This window comes from Parasteatoda tepidariorum, chromosome 7 (genome assembly GCF_982258835.1).
Source record: "Parasteatoda tepidariorum strain Cologne lab strain chromosome 7, Ptep-v5.0, whole genome shotgun sequence".
Taxonomy (NCBI): Eukaryota; Metazoa; Arthropoda; class Arachnida; order Araneae; family Theridiidae; genus Parasteatoda; species Parasteatoda tepidariorum.
The window spans coordinates 12,654,844-12,677,659 of record NC_141761.1 but is presented as its reverse complement, the minus strand read 5'-3'; the positions used below and the strand labels follow the sequence as shown (position 1 = coordinate 12,677,659).

The 22,816-nt window shown below is 29.8% G+C and overlaps 1 protein-coding gene across 1 annotated transcript in view; it reads left to right on the top strand.

The window, feature by feature from the left end:
* Nucleotides 1-22,816, top strand: part of LOC147806854 (uncharacterized) — a 42,978-nt gene that overhangs the window by 12,582 nt on the left and 7,580 nt on the right. The gene's annotated exons all lie outside the window — the stretch shown is intronic.

The following is a 22,816-nucleotide window of genomic DNA, read 5'->3' as shown; positions in this document are numbered from 1 at the left end:
AATTTATTTTTCCTAAAAATAGTATGCAATCAATTTTTTTGAAATAGTAAATTTGTAATGAAATTGGTAAGTTGTTAAATAGCAAGTGTTATGGTTACATGAAAAGAAATTACGCATAACGTTGTTACAATAACCTAAATATTACCATAAATATTCACAATAATAAGTTTAAAATATAATAAGAAAAACTTGACCCCATCAAATTTATTAAATATTTAATATTGATATTTTTGTCCTACGATCACCAATTGGCAACCTTTCTTTTTGTTCTCCCAAAAGTGGCGTAATAAAGTCAGGTGACGAAGAGGAAACTAATTCCTGGTAAATGAGCAATACATATGCAGTAAAAAAAAAAACTTTAAATAAATATGTAAATGACTTAAATGGTTACATTTTGGGCAAGATAGTTTTACATGCTTTTTTATTTTTATTATTTTCATGATTTGGGTTGATAAATATTTTCTAATCTGATGCCCAACTGTTACTGTGCATTTGTTAACTTAAAAACTGAAATTTGTAGTATGCTTTGAAGGGAAAACATTTTTAAATGTATGTTTTTGAGATGAAAAAAGAATTTAACTTTGGGCTCATTCTAAAAGACCTTAATATTTTTAGGGAAAACTTTTAATGAACCCAAATTTTGAATATCGAAAAAAATTTTTTTTTTTCATGATACACTCTTATGTCTATTTTTTTTTAACGAGAATTGTAATTATTGCTGATTGTTTTCATTTACTGTATTCTGTGCCACCCAGTGCCGAGAAAGACATTTGTTCTTTCATTACTTATTTGTTGTTATTTTTCGATAATATTTAATTATTATTTAAAGTGTAGGATTCAAAATTCAGAACACATAAATTTTTGGATGAACTTAAAATATTAACAACTGAGCATCCCTGTCGCAGAATTTTTTTGAGCTTTCTACGACAATTCTCTCTTGTAATAATACCTTTCTTAAAATAATTTTTAATAGTAGCAAATATATATATTAGTAGACAAAATGTGTATATATATATATATATATATATATATATTTGTGTAATTAACTTTTTAAAATTTTATTGATTTGGAAATTACTTTTTATAATTTCAGTCATTGTGGAATTTTTTTTATTCTCAAGGCAAAGTAAAGAAAAAAAATCAGTAATCAGTAAATCAAAATAAGTATTTATTCCATCTTTGATATACAAGTAGGGCATTTTTTGTAAATAATTCTACAGAAAAAAAAACTTTCCAAAAATTCTGCAGATAAAATAATGCTCTTTTCCTTCCTAAATAAAAAATCTTTCAACAATAACTCTGTAATGTTCTGCAACGATGTCGCCACAATTCTGCCACGGGGCTGAGCAAATTATGCAATGATAGAAGTGAAGTTTATTTTAATGTCAAATAAAGATGAAATTTATGACTATTTTTCTTTAATAGCAAAATTGTATCTATTGTAAAACTATATCATGCAAAATTATATTCTTTAGTAACAAAATATGAGTTGGGTTTAGATGTTTAAAATGCTTCTGTTTTTGTTTAGTTAGCAATAGATCCTGGAATCAATAAAATTGCAATTTCTATTTAATTTTTTTTTTTAACATTTGGTTGTGGTTCACATTGGTTTTATTTTTGGTGGTGGTTCACATTTTTAATATATCTGAATGTGTTACTCTTGAATCTCAATTGTTTATGAATAATTGAATTTGATTGTTATGAATAATTGACAGATTGCAATGCTTACTTTTCAATAATGTGTTGTGCTGAGTTGGCAAGGTTTAGGACAGAATGGATTAATCCAGTTTAAACCATCCTGTCCAAAACTCTTTATTCAAATTATGTCACTATTAATAAAAAATAAGATTAATTTTTGAACAAGAAACAAAATGAATACAAGTTTTTGTTTTATTAAAAAATTTTATCATTATTTTTAATATTGCATTATTTATCCTTACGCAAAAACATAATTTATCAGTATTAAAAGCATATATATTCATATTTAAAGGATTAGGTATTCACTTTTGTTGTTCAATGAAATGTGGAGCTTCAAAAGTTAAAGCAAATTGTATAAGAAGTATCAAATATTTATTAATCTATGTAATTATTATGTGTACAATGGTTACACATATAGGATTTTTACCAATTTACCCAAGGTTCTAGGTTTTGGACAGACAGTAAAACCCAGGTGTACTGTCCAAAACCACAACCCTGGTGTTGTGTCTAACCCAAGTTGCAAAACGAAATCTGTTCAAAAATAATTGTTATTTTTTACAGCTCATATTTCATTTTTAATTGACTGTTTCATTAAAACAGCATTTATCATTGGTTAAAATACAACAGGGTTCCCATGGTCCTTAAAAACTGCTTAATTTTTATTTTGGAAAATGAGGGCCCTTAAAAGTACTTAATTTTGGTGCAAGGTTTTTAAAAGTACTTAATTTTTCAGTATCACTATAGTTGATAGGAACAATTGAAACAAAAAGTCGTTCTTTTATCACATAGAATTAGACCATGCATGAAGGGTAGAGCTTTATAGGGGGACAAGAAGGGATGCCCTTTCATTAATAATATTCTGCCTAGATTGATACTCTATGATAAAAGAAAAGAAAAGAATAGAGAGTGAACAAGCGAAATACTGCACATAGAAGAGATATAGTACCTTTTTTGGGGGGGGGGGATCAGATCTGGGTAAAAAAATCAGATCCGGGTTTGCAGAAATTACCTGGTCCTACTTTAGCAAGTCCTGTTAATTAATATAATTATATCAGTATACTTACATATAAATAAAATTGTTTTATTATTTTTTTTATTGATTAATTTTCTTTTTTAAAAAGGTAAATAATTGGCACTGCCACTGCTGGTATATGTATATTTGATGATAAGCAATCATACCATTTTTAAGGTCCTTAATTTTTTTTTTAAAAAAGTCCTTAAAAATCCTTAATTTTTATCCTTATGGAATTACCTGGTCCTACTTTAGCAAGCCCTGTTAATTAATACATTTATATCAGTATACTTACATATAAATAAAATTGCTTTATTATTTTTTTTTATTGATTAATTTTTTTTTAAAAAAAGGTAAATAATTGGCACTGCCACTGCTGGTATATGTATATTTGATGATAAACAATCATACCATTTTTAAGGTCCTTAATTTTTTTTCTCCAAAAAAGTCCTTAATTTTTGCTTTGTTAAAATGAGTAGGAACCCTGTTTAAATTGAATTGCATTCCTATTAAGCTTGTCATTTAACAAGCAGTCTGGAATGTTCCACAAACAACACTTGTGGAAGCAACATCTTAACACCATCATATCAGCACGTCATATTTTTCAGGAAGAATCCCTAATTTCTCCCAAAATCTTGATAATTCCGTAAAAAAAGAAATTTTTATATTAAAAAGGTAATTTTAACGTAAGAATAAGAATTTACTAAATACTTATACAGAGGTGCCAACTATTATAATTTATTCGTAATTATTAGGATCTTACCTCCTTTGTCTAATCAAAGAATGAAACTAATTGACAAAAAAAGACAAAATATGTAAGTAACATTTAAAATAATAAATCAAAATAGAAAAGCGCTTAAAGCAGCAAAATCCGAATTTGTTTTATTTTAATTTAGAAAGTCCGAAAACAACAAACATTTAAAGATATGTGTGTTTAGCAGGATAATACTTCATCAAGAAGACGCACAGGAGCCTTTCTGTTGTCAGTGGTGAAATCAAAAACTGACAGTGCCCTCGAGACCCTATTATGGAAAATCAAATAAGAAGAAGCAATTGGAAAAATTAAAATGTAAATGCAGAGAAAAATTTATGACAATCACAAATTAAGTCAATAATGGCTCAAAAGTACACAAACTGAGACCTAATATAGAGGCGCCCACAAATAAGAAAAATAAATAAAGTTACAGTTAGAATAGTCACATCAAAATAAAATATGAAGTGCTGTCCACATATCTTAAAATTTTTGTTTTCTGCTAGAATTGTTTTTCTAACATTATAGATCTTACCTTTTAATAATAAAAATTATCACTTTTGAGAGTTTTTGTAACACTTTGTTGAAAATTAGATTTTTTTTTTTCATTAACTATCAAGAGCTGTAAAATTTTGTTGTTTGCAATGAATAACGGAAAAGAAAGTGCTACTTTTTTTACTTAATAGTAAATGGATGCAGAATATTAGTAGTATTTTTTATATGCCAGTATAGAGTTTGGTGGAAATAACTTAAAATTGCATTAATTTGAATTTTGTTAAATTTATATGTATTATTGTACTTCTGATTACTGATAGCTAGTTTAAAAGGTCAGCATCATTGCTGTATAAATAAAAAAGAAATTTAGGTAAGGGAAATGCAAATTTATGTTTAATACATTTAAAGAAAAAAATTTCCAAATTCTTTTTTTTTTTTTTAAATATTTACACAGGAATTAAAAAAGAGAATTTTTATGAGTTAAAAAACAAAGCAAAAATGCATTTGGTAATTTAAAATTTACGCATAAATGTTTTTAAAAACATTTTTAGGTCGTAACAGAGTTTAAATTGATATCATCAACTGCTATTTTAATTAAATTTTTTTATTCCAAATGATTTTCTTTTTTTTTTGGTTCCTTTATATTTTGTATATGTGATGTTTGGTTTGATACATGTTTGTATGATATTTTACAAATTTTTTTTTCAAAATTTCAGCAATTGTAACAAAAACTTATATTTCAAAATTATATTTTCACTGGAGAGTATAAATTTCAAAACTCATTATGTATGGATATGTGATATTTGGTCTGTAACATGTTTGTATGATATTTTACAATTATTTTTTTTTCTTTCAAAATTTAAGCAATTGTAATAAAAACGTATATTTTAAAATTATATTTTCACTGGAGAGGATAAATTTCAAATATCATTATGTTTGGATTATTATGTAATGTTACATACGTGAATTACTCATTTTCTTCAATAAAGATTCTGTCACACGTGAAGATAAAATATAAGTAAACAATAAGAATATATATTCTTAAACACCCTTCGCGATAATAAGCTGTGTAGTTATCATTTAATTTCCTTAACAGTTTATCGAACGATCATTGATATCTCCCTACTTTATTCTGTCAGTTGGCAGATAGTGATTTGTAGCTGTTAAAAAGTGCATGAACCTCGAGCGTAATTTGTTTGGTTGGCAAATAGTTAACATTTAGGTTAAAACTGAAAAGCACTCTTTTTATAGCTAAAATATTGCAGGCAAGCGTTTCATGAGAACTTACATTTCTGTTTTCGGCAATGAGAGCAGTTCAAGTATATTCATGGTGCGTAGCGTGCTTAAAGGTGCTTTTTTCATTGGGTGGTTTTAAAAAGTGCTTAATTTTTTCTTTTTCGAAAATTAGATTATTTTTCTTTACCACGTCAATTTTCGTCACGTATTATGCAAAAGCGTACTTCAATGTTTTTACTATTCATTCAACCACAAACTATTTCGGGGATCCATAGCGTATGAAAGCGCCAATCATTTTACATGTTTGATGATGCGCGTCTACTTCCGCGATATTATTGCACTCCCACATGTTCAACTCTGCTGCAAGATATTCTCGGCTTCATTTTCAGCACCTGATATCGAACCGAAAAATCTCTTGATCATTTTATAATGGTTAATATAATCCTTGTATGGAATCACTTATAATTTATAATCCTTGTATGGTTGTTGTTGTTAATTTACGTCGCACTAGAGCTGCACAATGGGCTATTGGCGACGGTCTGGGAAACATCCCGGAGGATGATCCGAAGACATGCCATCACAATTTTGATCCTCTGCGGAGGAGATGGCACCCCCGCTTCAGTAGCCCGACGACCTGCGCGCGAAGTCGAGCACTTTACGGTAGCACAGTTTAACGAGGACCAATACCGCACACTGACCGTAGCCAGTGATGCTTGACTTCGGTGATCTGCTGGGAACCGTGTCTTAATGATCAGTCCACTGCGGGACTAATCCTTGTATGGAAATTCCTCGATCTCGTTTCGGTTCTTTCAAACAATGACCCTTAAGTTGAAAACAATACTCGTTGCATGTACCTTGCATTATTTAACCAAACGTTATTCTTATATTGATGGAAATCTTTGAAGATTTAAAAACTAACTGCATATGGCAGCTTGGCTGTTATGCGGATTTTATGTTTAGTTATTTCTCTCTAACCTGATTAAAACCTATAATTTATTTCCTGTCCACTCTTCCATATGCACTTTTTAAAAATTCATTGGAGTTAAATCATTATTGTTTCAGTAGCTAAAAACTCCTGCGAAGTTATTGTCGTGTGGGGAGAGTCGACAAAGTCATCTATGAAAAGTTACTCTCCATCATAGAATCGAGTTAACATGTCTAGTGAATTGTATTTTTGATGCGGTAGACACACCACAATCAATAATTTCCTGTTCCACGACGCAAAATGATTTCAATCTCGCATATGGATGGTGTTTTCTACACTAGAGAACGCTGCAAGCTCGGGACTGCCTAAATTTCCGGGTTACAATTTCAGTTGTATTTTAAAGCCATCATTGTGCTTTGAGATTCTTGCAAACAATGTATTTGATTACTTATGTTTACAATGCTAACAATACTTGTGTTTACAATACTAAAAGTGTTTACACTAACGCAAGATGTTGCACAGCTTGCAACACGAACAAACAGTAATAAACAAATAGAAAGAGACCAAATCAAGACTGCCAAAAAAGCGAGTTATTCAAAATCTAGCAACCATGTCACCTTTTTTAATAATAAGTAGCAAAATAACTAAAACAAATTTACACTCCAAACTCCCCAGAATTACATAATAACATTAATATCTTATGAAATACGGCAGATTTGAGCTCAGAAATTATCCAATTTATTTCTTTTATTGAAAACAAAATTATCCGTTTGAAAACATCTTTATCAGAATAACATGTAGTAAGCAGCTGCAAACTTCTTAACCGGAACTAGAGTAGGTCCCGAGCCCAAGATTGTTATTGTTCACATTTCTATTGAAAACACCATCCATACAGTGTCTTTGAATTCCGTCATTCTCATGTGAAGTCGCTGCTCTTCGTAGCATTGTTGTCTTTATTTTATTTCATAACAGCCATTGAACAGCCAACCCAGTATTTTGGATTTACGATTACTAACGTTCAACTTCGTAGCCTTGTCATTTTGAACCCAATCCAGAAGACAAGGGAATTTCTGAATCAATTTTTGGGCGAAATTCTCTTTGGTGGAGGACTTTCTTGTGGAACTAGCCTGCATTTGCTTTACATGGGGGGAATCACGAAAACCTCTCATGGTTAGCCTGACGGCAAGGAGATTCTAACCCATGATTCGTCTACCACTGAGGATATTTTACATCAGCACTGCGGTCGGATGCGGAATTCGTATCAACCAGCCATTGCTGTGATTCGAACCCGATTCACCTCATTGGAAGGCAATCTCTATCCCCTGAGTCCACACGGCTCTTGCATTGTTGGTTTCAGATTTACTAGAAGTTATTATTTTAATGTTAGATGAGAGATGTTGAAATTTAAATATTTAAAATAAGTATATTTTTAGTCATAACTTAAACGCAATGTGATGTTTTTACTAGAAAAATGCTATTATTGCCGGAATTGACGATCAAAATGGGCTGCAGGTGGCGTAGAGCAGAACTCTTTACCTATGGCAACACTTCACATGCTTTCCCCATTAGCGTGTGGAAAGTCATAGAGGAAGGAAGTATGTTAGTTTCTCTCTTGATTTTCATATAGATTAAAATCTTTTAAGTTGGAAAACTATATGGAACTGAAAACTACATTAAACATAGTTATAAAGAAAAGTATCACGCAAGTTTTAAAAATTATTTTTATTTAATAAAAAGGGAAAATATCGCAGTACATTCCTATGCAACTGAAAAGAGGAGGAGAGGGAAGGGGGAAGGGCTAAAGGCATGAAACCGGTGTGAAACAACGTGTTTTAAAAAGCTAAACTCCTGGCAGTAAATCTATTGCTTAACACTATTTAACTTCAATTAAAAAACTTAAATTTATTCTAATTTTCTCAAATTAAAAAAATAGAACATTTCAAACATTTTATTTCAGTCTAGTTTAAATTAATATAAAATCATTTTTAAAGGAAATTTGAAATATTTCTTTGACATTTAATGTTGAATTGATTGTAGGGGAACTATTAAAATGTCATAAATTGTAATTTTATCTATTTTTGTATTTTTATCTAACTTCGGAAAAACTTTTCCTAGCGCTTTAGTTTGTTCTCAAATTGATGTTATCAATTTGAGGATCAATATTAATTTATAACAACTGTTTTATATAATGTTTTGTATGAGAAAGCAATATTTTTTATAATCATAACCATAAATTTTGGCCTTTTCTATGGAGGACTGCATTAAAATAAACACTAGAAATTTTAGGAATACAATCAGCAGTGTTAAATATTAAATAATTTTTTTAAAGGTTCATTAGATACGAAAATTTGCTGTAATTATTTTTAGTTACTCTAATGCGGTTTTGGACGTTATCGAAATTTTAAAAAAAGACTATTTTAAAAAATGCTCCTGGAACTAAAATTCAACGGATGCTTTCTATGCAATACATCGATCTGCACGGGAAAGTTTGCAAGTGTGGATCGGTAGTTTCGAAACAACTGGGTGAGTGTGGGGCATGAAGTGGAGGTGGCTGCTTTCTCTTCGTGTTTCACACTCATTCAGCCGTTTCGGAACTTCTCGGTTCAAACATGCAAGTTTCTGCTGTACAACAGTGTCCTCATATCTTGGTGATTACAGTATTGGGGAATTAAAAATATTTAGCTTTTTTCATTGCTATACAATGCGCGGTAATTTAGTTTTAAAAAAATAAAATTATGACAACGTAAACTAGTAACTATATGGCAAGCACGAATTTTGCAGAAGTCGTAATTCAGGGCTGATTGTGCTCCGGAAAAAATCCGAATTTCGGGATTTTTCGCTAACAGTGATCCGGAAGTTTCCGGAGATCGAACGTCCAGACGTTTCAAAAAATCATTGATCACAGAAGTTTCCGGAAATCAAATTTTCAAAGGTGGAACTTAAAAACACAGTTTATTTTATTTGTTTGTAAGGGAGAGATACTTTATAAGCTTATACTCATGATTAATATTCATTTTTTATCAGTTAATAGTTGTTATAATCATAAACTCAAAAAAGAAAGACATATTTGTAAATTTTTATTACTTCTCCAGGTCATCATAGGTATGTGTAAAATTTTAAATATATTTTAGGTAAACTAAGAAATATTAAGAAAAAGGAAGAAAAAAAACCTTGTAAAATTTTTTTTTCTAATTTTTCAATTTAAACCGTTTTTTTTTTTAACTCAAGAAATTTTCCGGAATTTTGACTTGGACTCACAATCACCCCTGGTAATTCTTCGTTCAAAAATGAGATTTTATATTAAATTTAATGATTGTTCTTTGTTTTCACATAGTTTTGTACATAATTCTTTGCATTTAAAACTGTATACTGATATTCCATTTTAAAATATTTGTGTGACTGTGATTCAAAATCTCTTAACTTAAAAACAAAAGTTTAAAATAAAATTTTCTAATCAGAATAAAATTTCGATGTTAAAGCTATAGAACATCTTCATACAATTAACTTTGAGTTTCTTTTCGGGAATTGCAGTTAGCTTTGCATCTCATTCGGATGTAATCGAAACTCATTTAGCGATCTCTAGAAAATTTGTTCTTTGCAGTGTTTAAGGATTTGCTTTCCGCGAGCAAGTAAACTAGTAAGCAACTTAGTAACCACATTTTATTATTACCTGTAACGCAGTATAAAATGTTCCTTGAATAGTGACTTTCTTGAAGAAACTTTGAAACTTTCTTTTTCTTCGTTGAAATTTATTAAACACCTCGGAATCATCTTAAACATGAAGGTGTCAGTATAATAGTGAATGCATCTTTATACTTTCCATCTGCAATAGTGGCTCTTCAGATTGACAAGAGCTTCGAAATTATACTTTGCTACACAAATTGACGTATGTGTGTGAAACAATAAGTGAAATCAATGAATTTTATATAGCAATAATTTGAGATCACATACTATTCAGTTGTAATCTGCTCTAGAAATATTTTTTCAGTTTGAGTCGTGTTCATTGCCCTAGGGGGTACGTTCAGTTTAGTTTTCGTCAACCACGGCATAGGCCAGAGTTCGATTTTTCGTGCTAACGGCTGTGTGATGGATAAAACTAAATTTATTTGGTTGTGAATCCATTCTAATGTAAGGTGCCCGGATTTTTTAGATCCTATAAAGTCCAGTCTCTTTTGGGTGGCCGGAGTGTGGAGGCAGAGCTATTGTTATCAGCCTTCCGATCTAAATGTTAGTTGTTTATTGTGTGACACCATTAAGGTGGAGTCTCTAATAGCTTACCAGTGTAGCTCACTCAATCGTTAGTTATAAAAAAAACAAGCTTGAGCTATTTTTAAAATATTACAGCCTCCAGTTGTGTAGTACAAGATTTTACAGGTTCATGCCTTGAAACATCCGGTTAAAGAGTGAATAATAGCTGAAAAAGGAAGAAATCGCCTCCGGAGGCACGCACACTTCACAACACGTAACTCCCTTTAATGTCCATTTTGTAATTATCTATGTCCATTTTCGTAAACTAGCATTTCGAGTTAAATCCATTTTCGTGAAAACTCATTAAGAACTGCGTCTATTTTCAAAAACGCGTATTTCAAACAGTGTACATTTTCGTAAACACGCATTTTGTGCCGTGTCCATCTTTGCAAACGCACATTTCAAGCTATGTTCAAATTTAAAAGCTCACCAGTTTGTTCGCACATTCATTTCTCTACTCCTGTTCAAAATTTTTGTCCGCAGTGGACTGATTGTAAAGGCACGGTTCCCAGCAGAACATCGAACTCAAGGTTCAATGGATGCGGCAAGTCTGTGACCACTTTGATCAGCCTGCGTAGGGACTGAGGGTGTGTGGTATCAGTCATCGTTAAACTGTTCTGTAAAGTGCTCGCCTTCACGTGCAGCTCGTCGGGATACCAAAGCAAGGCAACCATCCCCTCTGCAGAGGATGAAAATTCGAATGGCATGTCTTCGGATCATCCTCAGAAATGTTTCCCAGACCATCGCCAATAGCGTATTGTGCAACTCTAGTGTGACGTTAATAAAGTACCTACACACCTGTCTTAAAAATTCTCCCCCATTTTCACTCGTGCTCGAAATTTCGTCAATTAAGCTATTGGCGTCAGAATTTGTTTGGCGATTTCAGCTGATCACCAGAAAATAGGGTTACTAAAAGGCTGACATTCAGGACAGTGCAAACATCGTAGAAAACTCTATTCATTGGAGTTTGACTGAGCGATATCACCTGCCAAACGCTGTGCAAAGCGTGGAGGTAGCGGGTTCGAATCCCGCCTTCACCCTGGATGTATCTTCGTGCTGTCCTTGACCCCTAAATTCGCATCCTTTGAACGCGGACGGTGACGTCACTATCCACCGGAGTCTATTCTACGAGGGTTGCTATTTATATTTCTGGTCTTGGCAACAGTAAGTGTTGCTAGGCGACCGCAGACGATTTTAATTGAAAGTTTGATATTTTTAAACATAAATTCAGCAGACGATTTACCATTATAGCTTCATTTGTGTTGTTGACAGTAAATTGAAAAGTTCTTTTCTTTCAAAAAATGGAATTGAATCGCGAACATTTTCGTCCCATTATTTTTCATAACTTTCGACGTGGATTGTCAAGACAAGAGTGCTTCGATGAACTTAATTCTTTATTCAGCGATAAAGCGCCATCCTACAGCACTGTAAAAAATTGGTATAACGAATTTAATCGTGGTCGATGTTCGATCCAGGGCGAATCCCGTGCAGCTCGTCCAAAATCCGTTGTTATGCCAGAAAAGATCGATGCTGTGCGTGAACTCATAAAGCAAGATCGTCATGTGACATACCGTGAGATAGAAGCGTCTTTGGACATTAGTATGACTAGCATCAATAAAATATTGCATGAACATTTGAGCGTAAAAAAAATTTGTTCGCGTTGGATCCCGCATAATCTGACAAACGCTCAAAAAAAGGCTCGTGTCGATTGGTGCAAGGAAATGTTGGGAAAATACGTTCAAGGTACATCAATGGCTGTGTATAACATCTACACAGGTGACGAATCATGGATCTATGCATATGAGCCGGAAACAAAACAGCAATCAACTGTATGGGTCTTCCAAGATGAGGCAAAACCAACAAAAGTTGTTCGAGGAAGAAGCACATCGAAACAAATGATTGCCTGTTTCTTCGGCATTAACAGTCATGTGGTAACAGTGGCGTTAGAGCAACACAGGACGGTCAATTCTGAATGGTACACGACCATTTGTTTGCCAGAAGTCATCGGAGAAATTCGAAAAAAGCAGAAGAACAGACGAATCATTCTTCATCATGACAATGCGAACTCTCACACATCGACTCAAACAAAGGCATTTCTGACGGAGCGAAAGATCGAACTGATGGGTCATCCGCCGTACAGCCCTGATTTGGCACCCAATGACTTCTTCTTATTCCCACACATCAAAAATAAATTACGTGGACAACGATTTTCGACCCCCGAAGAAGCGGTTGATGCATTCAAAACGCATGTTTTGGAGTTACCTCAATCGGACTGGAAAAAGTGCTTTGAAAATTGGTTCAAACGCATGCAAAAGTGTATTGATCATCATGGAGAATATCTTGAAAAACAATAAAACCAATTTCAATCCTACATATTTGTTTTTTCATTATTAGGCCAGAAATATAAATAGCAACCCTTGTAATAATGACGATAATTTATTTCAACTAGCCTTAGAATAATAGAAAGGGTTGTTCAACTAAAGTTCATTGTAATATTCGAATAAATATACGCAGAATGAATATTATATTTACCTGGCAATTTTGCATTAATGTAATTCATTATTTTTCAAAGGCAATTAAGCCAAATTTGCTGTCGTAATTGATTTTGTATTCATATTTAATCGTCATTTTATTCGTGATTCATATTATTTATTTTTAATTTGCATATTTCCTATAACAAGTCATATTCTATATTGCAATTCATATTGAAACCTAATTTTGGATAAGTTAAAATGTTTGTTTCATTTCAATACATTAAAAAACCTTTTTTTTTCAATGCCTACCTAGAGAATGACCTAGGCCAAACAGGCATCTGAAGGGCAGATTTGTTGTCTTTCAGGGGCATTCTATTAGGTGGACCAACATTGCTCCCACAGTAAAGACGGATATTACAGAGAATGAAAGAACATCCATGCCTTTCCCGGGATTCGAACCCAGAACCTTTCTGATGCAAGAGCAGTTCCCTTACCCTTACACATTAAAAAACTAAAAAGTTGAAATCACATAATTTGTAATCTGGAGAAGTGATGGCTCAAGGGAGAGAGCGTTCTCAATGGCTGGTCGATATGATCCGGCTTGCACCGACAACAGTGCTGACGTGAAATCTCCTCAGTGTTAGACTGGTTTGAGTCCCCTTGCTGTCAGGCTAACCGTGGGAGATTCTTGTGGTCTTCCCCTCCATGTAACGCAAGTGAGAGTTCGTTCCATCGAAAAATCCCCCACGAAGGCAAATTTCGCCCAATATTTGATCCAGGAGTTCCCTTATCTTATGGGTTGGGTTCAAAATTACAAGGCTACGGAGTTAAACATTTGCAGTCGTAAACTCAAAAAATTGGGTCTGCTGTTCAACGACGGACATAAAATAAAATAAAATTTGCAATCGGATATAAAACACACATTTAGTGCATTCATCAGATTCAAAAATAGTTCTAAGAATTTAAGTTTTGACTTTATGTAATTACAAAAAAAAAATTCTTTATACATATCTGCCAACACAGATAGAACGAAATCCTGATGATATAAATCGAAATGATAATTGTTGCAAAATATACTAAATATTTTGCACATAGGGAATTTTAGGGATTTTTATAGTCATCAAAATACGAGTAGAAAAACTGCAATATTTTCCAGCTATGATTTCACATTAAATGATCTTGAAATGTTATGCATTATATTTATTCATCTTTTTGAATAGTAATAAGCATTTAATTAAAAGATAGTTAACTGAATTTTGTTGATGAGGCTTAGTTCATTATGTATTAGTGACATTTATTTAAATATTCAAGCAAGCAATAATCTCAATAGGAATTTTTTTTAAGGAAACTTACTCAATATTAGAGAATTTTCTAAAATGTACGAAAACCAGGAGAATTTTTATTAAACCAGTAAACCAAGAGAAACTGGCAAAATCCAGAAGCTATGTTCATATTATTTAATTATATTATGTTAGTTAGCAGCTATGTTTATATTATTTAAATTTTTAGCTGCATTCTAATAAATAATCAAAATTTTTAATCGCGCCTCACGTTTTCAAATCAAATCGTCAGTTGACCTCATTAAAATTTTCAAATATCAAACAGGGTGCGTAGCGAAAACTTTCAACAAAAAATAAACACCTTTTAAGTACTTTTTAGGCACTAAAAATATTTTTAAGCGCTACATACATTAACAAAATGCAAAATAATTTTCAAAGACTTTATATGATCATGATAAAATAACTAGTTTTTGACTAAGAACTCTCTTCTTGATTACATCAGCCATTATAAAATACTGGAGAGATTTTTCAGTTCGGTATCAGAGGGTGGAAAATGAAGCTTGAGAATATCTTGCAAAATGCAGCACATGAGAGTGCAAATAATCTCACCGAACTCAGTTCAGTAGACGCACATGTGAACTCGCAAGTATTTCATCAAATCAGTAAAATGATTGGCACTTTCATACGCTGATTGTCGTTGAATGAATTGTAAAAACGTTGAATGTGATAAGCCCGCTTTTGCATAATACGGGACGAGAATTGACTTGATAAAGAAAAAAAAAAATCTCATTTTCGAAAAGGCAAAATTAAGCACTCTTTAAAAACACCCAATGAAAAAAAGCACCTTTAAGGGTTTTTAAAAAACGGAAATCAAACATAAGCACCTTTGAGCACTTTTTAAAAACGCTACGCACCATGCACTTTTTATATCGTTACATTTTTTTCTTCAGAAATGTAAAATCAAAGTCATATTAGTATAAAACAGAAATACATATCGTGTGTTGCTAGATCTGCCCCCCAATATTTCAGACTAGTTAAATAGCTAAATTAGTTCAAATTGATAATTAATTAAATTAGTTCATTTTAAAAGGAAATAAGGTTTTCAAAATCTGGTAAAATATTTAGCTTCTTTCAATCTATACGCTATAATAAAAAAAATATTTTTTAATCAATACTAATTTAGTTAGTGAGCATTATAAAAATTTAAAAAAAAAATGAATTTTTTGTGCAAAAATTATTTTTAACTTTTTTATTAAATTATAATTTTCTTTTTATCTTAGGCCATTAAAAGACTGCAACCATTTTTGTTATGTCTGCTTTAAAATCATCGAACTAAACTTTCCATTATTAACTTAAAAAGAAAATGATAAACTTTAAAAGAAAATGATAAACTTTATTTTTAGCCTCTATTTCTTTGTCACAGCAAATGAAATTTCTTTGCTAGTGTAACCATGCCTTGTGTTTTTCTGTTTCAGTAATCAACTAATCAGGTTGCATCTACGTTACAGACAGCTGAAACTCCCATTTGTTTAATTTCACGCCTTCAAATAATTTTACGTTTTGATTGGTTATGAAAAATTAAGAAGTAATTGCAATTTTTGTCGCCAAAGGGTCGCCAATATTATTTCGATTTGTTTTCACTATTTTTGAAATCAGTTGGATTGTTAGATATATGTATTATCGTTTTGATCCAAGCTTGAATATTTACTATTTTCTACTGCTCATTTTTGAGATTCTAGAATTGACTTTCTGAGTTTATTTTGGAAGTATTTGGAGTTTATATTAAGGAATTTTCTTGATTAAGGTATGTAAATCACTACAGTTATACTAATTTTAATTTAATTCGGGATTAGTAAAAAGTGCTTAATTTTCTATCTTCTAAAAAGAGATTTTTTCTTTGTCGTGTCGATTGTCGTTCTAAATTACAAAAAAAATGCATGTTTTCTGCAATATTTTTCAACTGATTATGTAGCAATCATGTGGAGTTTTTGAATTTTATTGATTTCATGTTTATAAATTAAGAACTTTAAACAATAGAAAAACTTTTTATTACTGCACAGATCCTAATTATAATGTTGTTGTTTTTTGGAAAGTGATTAAAAATATTTTTTGAGTGCTTAATATATATGTAGAATGTTTTAAACAAATTTTCCTTAAAAATTTAGTTATTCAAAAACCTGATTTTTATCATAAAATTAAATTTTCAGTTAAGTTGCGAATTTTTCAACGCAGTTTTCCCAATTATCGTTTTACTTTTATTCATAAGGAGTTAGCTCTTTACTTATTCTACTTATAAAACATCTTAAGTGATTACTGTACAGTTATTAATTATTTTGCTAATAAAGCAGCAAATAAGTATGTGCATTAAGACTTATAAACTTGTGATAGACAAGGAATCTCCAATTTACTTGCGAGAACAACAATGTGTATATTGAAATTATTGTATTTAGTGGTTCCATTTATGTTTAATATACGTAATATTTACAGTTTTTCTGACTATGAAAACTTAACGGTTGATGTTTATAAATCATCAGTGTCAATATCATGCAAATACTCAATCCAATTTTCGGCATTGAAGAAAAAAATTTTTCTTTCAATGCTGAAATTTTAATTGTTAATTTTAATTGTTTTGTTTAATTGTTTATTCTACTTAGGAAGCATGTTAAGTGATTACTGTACAGTTAGTAATTATTTTGCTAATAAAGCAGCAAATAAGTATGTGCATTAAGACTTATAAACTTGTGCTAGACAAGGAATCTCCAATTTACTTGCGAGAACAACAATGTGTAATTTTGACAAATTTAAAACTATAAATAATGTATTAAATGGAGCTCTCAATTCTTTCATTGTCTTTAACATTTGGAAGATGAAAATCTTTTTTTGAAATATATAGAGTAATGAATTTGTTTACATAATTTTATTGTTTTTGGTGCCATGTTTCAGTTCTATATTTTGCATAATACTTTTAATTCAAGTTTCGCATACAAAATAATAAAAGAAATATTTTCAAATTAATTTCTTCAAAAATAACTGCAGAATCGTTAGTTATACTCTTCAAAGAGAAATCTATTCAATAATTAAAATTTTTGTTTTTTTTCTTAATTATTGAAATTATTGTATTTAGTGGTTCCATTTATGTTTAATATACGTAATATTTACAGTTTTTCTGACTATGAAAACTTAACGGTTGATGTTTATAAATCTTCAGTGTCAATATCATGCAAATACTCAATCTAATTTTCGGCATTGAAGAATTTTTTTTTCTTTTCAATGCTGAAATTTTAATTGTTAATTTTAATTGTTTTTTTTTTTTGGTGTTTACATTTCTGAAAAATTGTATCGCTTGAAAAAAATACCACTGACTGAAAGAATTTGACTATTTAAAAAAATCAAAATCAAAATAATATTTTTAAAAACCACGTTTTTGTAGTGGAAAATAATAATTAAAAAACAAAAATTTGGAAAACGAAAAACTTAGGTAGCATGAAATACATAACAGTAACAGTATGTGCGCTCATGAGAATATGTATATCTGAAATTGTATCTGAATGAGGATGTGCAGTTTGTGACGAGTTTAACAAGTCTTCTGATTTTTCTGCTTTATTCCAAGATGAAAAATTAATTCAATTTTCATGATAAAGGACAAGGGATGAAAAAAAATTAAAACAAATGAAGGAATTAATTTTCATTTTAAAATGACTTTTAATTTTAACAAGTCATCTGATTTCTCTGATTTAGTCTAAGATAAAAATTAAGTTTACATAAAAGGAAATATATATATATATATATATTTACACAAATTAAAAAATATGTATATATATCTTCCAGCGTGCCATATTTAAATATGTTTCTTATTTAACGAAGTATAATCTAAACACATTGTTAATTCTAAAATTATAACCTAACATTTATTGTATATTATAGTGTATTGTATATTAGAGTATATTGCATGTTATACATGGTTATTATTATTTTTTTTTAACTTAACAATGTAATATTATTTTTCGAATTATAGCTATTCGAAACAAAATTGGATAGCTAGATAGCGAAAAAGACTAATGAAAATTTTAAAATTTTTTTTGAAAAACCTAATGATATTGGGAAATTATGTTATATACTTTTAAAATATTTAAAAAATTTCAAGTATAAATTGAATGAAATATATTTAATGACTTTAAATTATTCTAAAAAAATATAGAGAAAGCAATTTACAAAAATATCATTAACATAAACAATGTAAAAGTTAAAATCCTATGAAAATGAAGTTTTAAAAAAATATTTACAATTAAACAAGAAATAAATCTGAAAAATTTGTTGTACTCCTTAAAACTATTAGAGTTTTCATGAAGACTTATTTTATTAATAAGAATTTAGAATTACGGGTTACAAAACTAATCCCAAAAATGAACAAAAAGTACCATTTAGTTTAAAAATGTTTGAAAAATAACAAAGACCGAGGAATAAAAATTATTATAGAGAAATTTTCAAAAAATATCATTTTCTTCGGATTTTCATTATCTAACAAAAAATCAGAGTAAACTACGAAGTTTGAAAATTAAAATGTGAGGAAAATGCATTTCAAATTTACATGACTAAATGTAGAAAGTAATAAAGTCAGACAAAAATAATTACTGCACCAGGTATACTGACAAAAAATGCATTAAACTATGTTTGACGCACAAGGAAAGGAATAAATTAAGATATTACTGAGCAACCTTAGAATCGTCAGCCCTGTGTATAGCTAAAAATTGCAATGCTAGTAGTATGCTAGTGAAAATTGAGGTACGACTTTACAATCAATACTGGCAATCAAAAAAATCAAAATAAAATATCTGAAGTCTTTTTTAACGGAAATTAGAAATATCTATAATCAAAATTTCTTTATATATTTTTTTTCTTCTTTTATTTTGATAATATATATTATATATATATATATTCGCACGTGTTCATCTCACCCTATTGATAAAACTATTATGTAAAAAATTAAAATTTACAAAATTATAATTAACTTTAGTATGTAAAACCAGAAATATATGCAAACTAAGAATAAAGAAATTTAATTTTAAGCAATATTTTATTTTGTATATTTTATTAGCATAAAGTTTTGTTGACGAAATTATTCTGTCGACATCGGCGATTGTATACACCTTGGCTATTGCATTGGCACTTACTGGACAAAAGCAGTGATGGTTTTTTTTAGAAAATAATAAATAAAGATTTATTTTTCAGTTTTAAATTATAACATTAAAATATTATTTTAAATTATAACATTAATATATATTAATTAATATATAATTATAGCATTTATAGCAATAGGAAAGAAAATTTAATTAATACAAAAAGTTGGTTTTTGTTAGTAAAAGATTATATTATACCCTATTGGCGACGAAAAAAATTAATATAATAAAGAAACAAGGTTTTATTAGTTTTTATAATACATTAATTATTATCTTTAAGATTTGAAATGAAAAGTCATTTTTAGAGATTGAGAGTTCGTTAAAATATGCTTTATATTGTAAAAATACTGACTGTACTTACTTGTAATACTTACTGACACAATTATTTATTGATTAAATTTTTTCAAAGGTAAGGTATGTATGTATGTAGCATAATAAACAAATACAATAACAGCAAATACAAAATTTTCTGCTTTTCAGCAAGAAAAATTTGCAATGAATAAAATCTTGCGCAGGGCATGACATATACAGTGATGTATATATTGTGCAACTATTGAAAGCCCGATCATAATTTTTCATTTTATAAACCCTTCCTGTAAAGAGATAAGACTTTCAATTTAAATAAATGAATATATAACTTTTTTTCTAGATTTCCATGTGTATTTCTTATAATTATAAATACATTTTGTTAATCGTTAAAAACAGTTTTCCCTAACATTTACTTCTTTAAGAAGAGATTACGAAATTATTCGTATAAGAGTTATGCTACAGTTAAATTTCCAAGCATAGCCATGATTGAAAAATAATAAAAAATCAAATATAATCCAAATATTCACAAAATATATTTTTAATAAAACAGTAGTATAATTGTAAATTAGCGAATAAATAAATATAGACGATAGAGATAAAAAATAAGTTTAAATGACATGACATCAAAATAATGAAAACTTTTGACATTTAAAAAATTGAAAATTTTCCTAAAATGTTTTTACAAAATGTTGATAAAAAATAACTATAATTAATAAAAATTTGCACTGTACGTAAATTAAACTAAATAACTGCAATTAGGAGAACTTAGCATTAACATCATTAAGTTACAATCGAAATAATGAAAAAACTGGTATAAGTTGAGTATCATAACTAAGAAAAATTAAAATGCGCATAAATGTAAACCAAGGAAAAATTGAAACCAACATTAAAACCTTTGAGAACTTATATTTAAGAAACATTACGCAATGTTTATAAGAAATTAATAATAATTAATAACTGAACATTAATAACATAACATAAATTAAATTAAATAACTGCAAACTAAAATTATTAACTAACATTAAGTTATAATTCATGGAAATGCATGATTTTTAAAACACCATTTATATTAAGTATATAGAATTATTTTACTTCATTTTTGATAAATTGTCTGAAATTAAATAATTTAAACTTAAATCAAGAATAAATTTTTGAAATTTTAAGATAACTTTCAAAAAAGCACGTGCACTAATCAGCATTATAATCAGCTTGTTATAAATAATTTGCAAATAAGAGGCGATAAAGGATAATCCTCTAGCACCCCTCTCCAAGCTTCATCTTAGTTCTTCACCCCTCCGATTTTCCTTCTCCGATTTTGACAGTTGAAGATTGATTAAGGATTACGCCCACTGAAGAGGGGGAGAATTCGTGTGACGAAGGAGCTCGCACACGTATGCGATGTGTATATGTACTGACATGCTCCCCACGTTTTTCGTTTTTCAAATTTTTGTTTTTTAATTATTATTTTCCACTACAAAAACGTGGTTTTTAAGAATATTATTTTTATTTTTATTTTTTTTTGTACTCACTTCCAAAATCTCAATTTTTTTTCACTCACTGTATACAAAACTTTTCTACTGACATGTGACACTAATTTGAAATAATCGAATCGACAACAAAAAACAATCGCGAAAATATTAATTTTTCTTTAATTTTAATTTTAATTTACTTTGTATGTCTTTTTTCTCTTCATTTTCATGCATTGTCATCCAATTCTGAACTATGTGCCAAATTTGAAGTCTGTAGCTAGTCGGGAAGTTAGTTTAAAATCGTTTACAAAATTCCACCCGGACAGACATACACGAAGGCAAGTTGATATTAAACGTGGTAAAATAAGAGAAAGGAAGATTGACTCGAAATTTTATGTAGCATTCCTAATATCGAAATTTAACTGACTTTCCTGTGATTCCATATGCTGCAAAATGTTTTCAACTTGTTTATAGAAGATCCTCATAAATTTTAAGATCTGGTGAGTTAGCCTCTAATTTGGTTTTGTCAGTTGTTAGCTAATTTTGATGCTTTAAATGAAGCTAAATCTTGTTGGAAAATAAAATCGTTCTCTTCAATTGATTGCATAATATGCTCGTGACAGAGCATTCGCCTTCCAATCACGGGGAACCAGGTTTGCGTTCCAGCAATGGCTGGTCGATACGAATTTCACATCCGGCTTGAGCCGACCACAGTGCTTAAGTAGGATATCCTCAACGGGAGAGGGATCATGCGTTAGAATCCTCTTGCCGTCAGGCAAACCGTCGGAGGTTTTCATGGTTTTCCTCACCTTGTAACACAAATGCTCGTAGGTTCCATAAAAAAATACTCATTATACGGTTTTAGGAGTAATACGGATATGGCGTATAAAACTAAGCGTGCACCAAACAAATTAACAATAAAAACAAATTTTTAAATTCTGATTCAAATAAACAAAAATGGGATCTTGTAAATAGTATTATTGGTAATCAGAGCAAATCACCTACTTTACCTGATATTTTAAACGACTATGAATCTTCTGATCAATTCAATAAATCATTTGCAAATGCTAACAGTACCTCAAACCCAAATTCAAACAGTTTTAAAATATATATTTCACCAAGTTTAGCCTCGTTTGTTTTCCTAGAATTGAATTATTGTGATGAAAAATTAATTAAACTATTTGCTCTCAATAATATAAATTTTATAACTAATTTCATCAATACCTCAATCAAGTCATCCATTTTTCCAACTTCTTTAAAAAGAGCAACCATAACTCCTATTTTTAAAACCGGCGATAAAAATTGCTTATCAAACTATAGACCTGTATTAGTGAGTTAAAAATAAAACATGATTCGCAGTCACGCATTTTAAATTGCACTTCACAATTTATATTCATGCACTTTAAGTGCTAAACATCGTGAATCACTTTCACCGAAGTTTGTAAGCAATCATTAGCATTCATGCAATTTTAAAAATCATTGTGTTTCCCGCAATCTGAAAGCTATTTCCGCTATTTATTAATTTTTTTCATCGAAATTCATATTCACACATTTTATTTTCTATACGTATTTATATATGAGTTTGGCAACTCTTATTTACTGGTAAGTTTTGTATTTAGTTTATTTATAATTTAAAACAGTCTTGTATCAATTAGTTTTTCATGGTCACACAAATAATACATAAGATATTTGCAAAAAATGATAAAAAATTTGTATAATTTTTCTGCAGCTATCTTCATTTTT